The following is a 6000-nucleotide window of genomic DNA, read 5'->3' as shown; positions in this document are numbered from 1 at the left end:
CCTCTCTCTCACCCCTCTCTCTCTCGCTCTCTCTTTCTCTCTCTCTCGCTTTCTCTATCTGTCTCTCTCTCCTCTCTATCTCCTCCCCCCTCTCTCTGTCTCTCTTTCTTTCTTTTTCTCTTTCTTCCCATCTCTCTCACTCACCTCTCTCTCTCCCTCTCTCCCTCTCTCTCTCTCTGCCTCTCTCTCCCTCTTTCTCTGTTAATGTTCTCTCATTCTCCCCTCTCTCTCACCCCATCTCTCTCTCTCTCTCCCTCTCTTTCTCTCTCTGTCTGTCTCTCTCTCTCTCTGTCTCTTTTTCTTTGTCTCTCTGTATCTCTCTCTCTCACACCCTCACTTATGGCATTTTTCATGGTGGTTTGTTTCTATCTGTGTTTTTTCTTGTTTTCTGTCCCTGTCATTGGACTGTTTGACGTTATTTCCTGTGCTTTTACCTTTCGGCTTTTGTACCATTATCGCTCTGGTTTTCTTACTATCTCACTATGCCCTTTTTTGCTCCTCACTCTTGTTCTCACTGTTTTACTCTAGGTTTCTCTTGTGTTTCCTCAGCTTTCTGTATTTAGTTTTTGACGCTCTTCTTGTTCTTTCTTTTCATTCTTTTCGTGCCCTTATTTTGCTCTTTTGTCCCCTTTTTCTGTGCCTTTTTCACTCTCTCACCTCCTGTCGCTACCGCACTCCTCACCTTTCCCACCACTCACCCACCTCTCACTCTCTCCATCTCTCCTGCTTCCTGCCCCCCTCCCCACTTCTAGCCCTGCTCCCTTCTGGAGTGCCAAAGGTGTGCCAAAGGCAAGGCCGTCTGCACCCGTCCACATCCCGCGTGTACCCAGTGCCAGGAACCCTGATCCCCACCCCTACACCACCGCAGCAGTCCTTGAACTCAATCCTGGACACCGCACCACACAACACTGCATACTCCTCAACACCTGCTCACTCATCAAAGATGGCAACAAAGTCTGGGACCCACTTCACGAACACTCACTGGACCTGCTCTTCCTCACCTATCTGACCTCCGGATTCTGGCCCCCAAACATTGCTGCAGCCAACCCTCCAAGATACAAGATCACCAAACAAGACTGACAACGCAAGCTCGGACACGGGATCGCCATTGTTTTCAAAGATTCTATTAGCTGCACCACCATCTCAGAAGAGACCCCCAGCAACATGGAGCCAACTTCATCTTGTGAAGCACAATCATCTACCGATGACCGACACCATGCACAACTTCACCAGCACCATCACAGACTTTATCGCATCCCTCATCCTTGACTCAAAAACCTTCATCCTCCTAAATGCCCACCTGGAAGACCACACTGATCCAAACACCATCACTAGCTTCTCAAGACCTAAGAAACCTCAGCCTCATCCAACAGGTAAAAGGACCCATCCACTTCTATGGACGCCTACTGGACCCTATATTTACCACCTTCAGAAACATCACAATAAACAAGACAACACTGATCACCCTTATCAAATTCACTGCTCCCATCCTGCATCACCACAGAACCAGCACCGTAAAACCTTCCTGACGAGACTGGAACACGTTATAAAAAGAAGCCTGGACTGCTGAACTCCTGGAACACTGGCCTGCTCACAACAGCAGCCTCCCCAACTCCAACTTCAAGGGTGCCTGACACATTGGTACCCTTGAAACCCAACAAAATCAAAAGGTCCAGACTGCAAGCCAGTTGGTACACAGAAGAGCTCAGGATGACCAAACGCCACTGCAAACAACTACAGCACAGATAGATGATGAGTCAGGGCAAAAAGGACAGGACCACCTTCAAATCTGCCCTCAGAAGATACCACCAGCAGATTCAAACCACCAAACGATCTGGGCTCGCAGACCGCATTGACGCCAACACCAACAGCATTAAACAGATATTTTTCATCAAGAAAGATTACACCTCACCGGCATCCAGCTACACCAGCATCTTTCCCCCACTGGACCAATGCATTTAACTGTCCCAGTTCATCTACAATAAGATGACCAACATATATGACAACTTCGACCCACAACTGGTCCCCGTCACAACAAGTCTCCCCAGCTCAACCACATAAATCACACTGATGGCCCGGCCCATCATTTTCTTGGAGTAAACCACTTCCTCCAGGCAGTTTATCCACTCCATCTCCACTTCGGACTATAACCCAAATCACATCTTCATCAAAGAACTGCAAACCATCCGCTCAGCGCTCCTTGATCCTGAATATCACCAACACTAAAGTCACCCACCCGGACACCTGCAAACATGCCACAGTACTAGTCTTGCTCATGAAACCCTCCACAAGTACACTAAATAATTATAGATGCATCTTCCTGCTACCGTACTCAGCCAAATCTCCTGGAGATACTGATCAACAAGCGCCCAGCTCAACGAAAACCATCTCCTTGACCCCAATGAGCCCAGATTCAGACCAAACCACAGAACAGAAACAACCCTCATCGCCGCACCAGATGACATTGGGATGATCCTGGACAGAGAAGACCCTATAGTCCTCATCCTACTTGACCTTTCCATGGCTTTCGAAATTGTCTCCTAGTCCATCCTCATTAAGTGACTATATGAAACCTTTTCTCTCAGCACGACCCTCTTCAACACATACATGATACCGTTTCCCAGCATCATCCAAGCCCATAGAATCAATGTCCTATCCTACATTAATGACACACAGTTGATATTCTCTCTGTCTGACAAAACACCTAGGGCCGTATTTATACTTTTTGACGCAAAACTGCGCTAACGCAGTTTTGCGTCAAAAAAATTAGCGCCGGCTAACGCCATTCTGAAGCGCCATGCGGGCGCCGTATTTATTGAATGGCGTTAGCCGGCGCAAGCAGACCGGCGTAGCCTGGTGTGCGCGAGAAAAACCACGTACACCAGGCAGCGCCGGCGTAGGGGGAAAATGGCGCATGGGCGTCTTAAAATGGGGCAAGTCAGGTTGCGTCGAAAAAATCATCGTAACCCGACTTGCGCCATTTATTTTCGACGCCCATCCCCCATCAACATGACTCCTATCATTGTAAAGATAGGAGTCATGCCCCCTTGCCCAATGGCCATGCCCAGGGGACTTCTGTCCCCTGGGCATGGTCATTGGGCATAGTGGCATGTAGGGGGGCACAAATCAGGCCCCCCTATGCCACAAAAAAAAAAAAAAAAATACTTACCTGAACTTACCTTAATGTCCATGGGATGGGTCCCTCCGTCCTTGGGTGTCCTCCTGGGGTGGGCAAGGGTGGCAGGGGGGGTCCCTGGGGGCAGGGGAGGGCACTCTGGGCTCATTTTGAGCCCACTTGTCCCTTAACGCCATCCCTGACCCAGGCGTTAAAAAGCGGCGCAAATGCGCCGTTTTTGGCCACGCCCACTCCCGGGCGTCATTTTTGCCCGGGAGTATAAATACCACGTAAAGGCCTGGGGAGTCATTTTTTAAGACGGGAACGCCTCCCTTGCATATCATTAACGCAAGGAAGGGGTTCACGCTAAAAAATGACGCACATTCCAGGAACTTTGGCGCTAGACGCGTCTAGCGCCAAAGTATAAATATGGCGTTAGTTTTGCGTCGAATTTGCGTCGAAAAAAACGACGCAAATTCGGCGCAAACGGAGTATAAATACGGGCCCTAACATCTGGACCAACCTCACCGCCTGCAGGACCAAAGTTGCTGACTGGATGAAAAACAACTGTCTAAAACTGAACACCGACAAGACAGAAGTCATGATTTTCATCAGTAAGTCTTCTATGTAGAATTCACCTGGTGGCCAGCAGAAATCGGTCCCACACCCATCTCCACTACCCGCCCTAAGAACCTAGACATTGTAATCGAAAATCAGCTTACAATGACTGCCGAGTTAATGTTGTCACCGCCTCCTGTTTCCTCACCCTGAAGATACTGAAGGAAATCTTCAAATGGCTCCTCATCTGCACTCGCAGATCCATCACCCAGGCCCTCATGACAAGCAAACTGGACTACAAGAACACTCTATACATCGAAATGGGCATGCACTTGACCAGACGCCTCCAAACCATGCAGAACTCAGTACTCTGGATCACACAACCTACACGTTGCACGCACATGAGCCTGCACCTCAGGGAGCTCCACTGGCTTCACGTATACAAACAAACTCTTTTCAACATCCTCACACATACCTTCAGGGCTCTGCACAACACAAGCCCTACCCACGTCAACATTTGCATCATTCAAGATAGAGGATGTATTTAGGATATGATATGTTACGAAAAGTGTTATTACAATCATCGTCTGTAGCTACTTAAGTATTGTGGAAGTTCTGGATGATGTAGTGTAAGAATATGTCATGTTTTCTGTATTGCTCTTAAGATTTGCATCTGCTCAATAAAAAAAAAACAAAAAAAAAAAAAAAAAACATATGCATCATGTTCCACAAACCCACAATACACCCCTGCTCAGTTGGACTCCTGTTCACACGCACCCCACGCATATGCACGCTTATGCAGAATTAGATGCAACGCTCACCCTAAGTCCCAATTGTCCCCTCCCGGCATAATGACGTTACAGGTGTGGGCGATGACCCCAACACTGTCAGCCGCACCAGGCGACGGCTGGCAACTTCATGGTTACCCCGAAAGGGGTTACCGACTTCCATCAGAGAGCAGACGGGCCAGACGCCTCACACTCAGCTCACTGGAACCCAGCCACCAGGATGCCTGCCGGGCCTCACTCCCTCCAGGCTCCCTCCGCCTCCTCACAGGGCACACTGGACTTAGCAGGCAGGCACAAACTGGTGCTTGAGGCATAGGGCAAATGTTCCTGGCTTCTTGGGTGGTGGGCCCTCATGCATCTGGAAGACTGGCAGGCCCTGGTTCCAGGTCCTGTTTGCAGGATTTAAAAATCTAGGCAACATTCATTCTGCTCATTAACAATGCTGTTGAACAAAGTGTGGGACTCATGCTCCCCCTTTATGATCCAAGTCCAGACACAGATATGATTTAGTGCTTGGTCCTTTGAAATTCAGGTTGTGGATGTCAGCTCATTTGAAGTGCTCTCTCCTCTGTCCTCTCCTTTGTCCAAGGGTCAGCCGACCACAGCAGGAGTGGCTCCAGTTCTGATCGACACACAACACAGTTCAATGTAGTAACTGGGGATCACAGCTGGCTGTCAGTCTCCATTAAAATATGCCTCATAAAGGTTAAAAGCCTGAGTCTTCCCCTCTGTCAAGATTCTCTGGTCCACAAAGCCAACCTTATCAGCCCCACCATCTCCCTGGCAATGATCCCACACCCCACTGACCAATAACTCTTACTGGAGTCAAAGAAACCCTTGATGTGCCCTGAGGTTGCTCTGCTCCCCTTTCTTCAGTGTGTGTGTGAGAAAGTAGCCGCTTTCTAGCCTTGTTACCCCCCACTTTTGGCCTGTTTGTGAGTGTATGTCAGGGTGTTTTCACTGTCTCACTGGGATCCTGCTAGCCAGGACCCAGTGCTCACAGTGAAAACCCTCTGTTGTCAGTATGTTTGTTATGTGTCACTGGGACCCTGCTAGCCAGGACCCCAGTGCTCATAAGTTTGTGGCCTATATGTGTTCCCTGTGTGGTGCCTAACTGTCTCACTGAGGCTCTGCTAACCAGAACCTCAGTGGTTATGCTCTCTCTTTACTTTAAAATTTGTCACTAACAGGCTAGTGACTAAATTTACCAATTCTCATTGGCACACTCGTACACCCATATAATTCCCTAGTATATAGTACTGAGGTACCAAGGGTATTGGGGTTCCAGGAGATCCCTATGGGCTGCAGCATTTCTTTTGCCACCCATAGGGAGCTCTGACAATTCTTACACAGGCCTGCCAGTGCAGCCTGAGTGAAATAACGTCCACGTTATTTCACAGCCATTTACCACTGCACTTAAATAACTTATAAGTCACCTATGTGTCTAACCTTCACCTGGTGAAGGTTGGGTGCAAAGTTACTTAGTGTGTGGGCACCCTGGCACTAGCCAAGGTGCCCCCACATCGTTCAGGGCAAATT

At 48.8% G+C, this 6000-nt stretch overlaps 1 protein-coding gene across 1 annotated transcript in view; it reads left to right on the top strand.

Moving 5' to 3' along the window:
- LOC138294019 (equilibrative nucleobase transporter 1-like) overlaps window positions 1-6000 on the top strand; it is a 387196-nt gene that overhangs the window by 62650 nt on the left and 318546 nt on the right. The gene's annotated exons all lie outside the window — the stretch shown is intronic.

Source organism: Pleurodeles waltl, chromosome 4_2 (genome assembly GCF_031143425.1).
Source record: "Pleurodeles waltl isolate 20211129_DDA chromosome 4_2, aPleWal1.hap1.20221129, whole genome shotgun sequence".
Taxonomy (NCBI): domain Eukaryota; kingdom Metazoa; phylum Chordata; class Amphibia; order Caudata; family Salamandridae; genus Pleurodeles; species Pleurodeles waltl.
The sequence above is the reverse complement of the archived record's forward strand: the minus strand, read 5'-3'. Positions and strand labels throughout refer to the sequence as shown.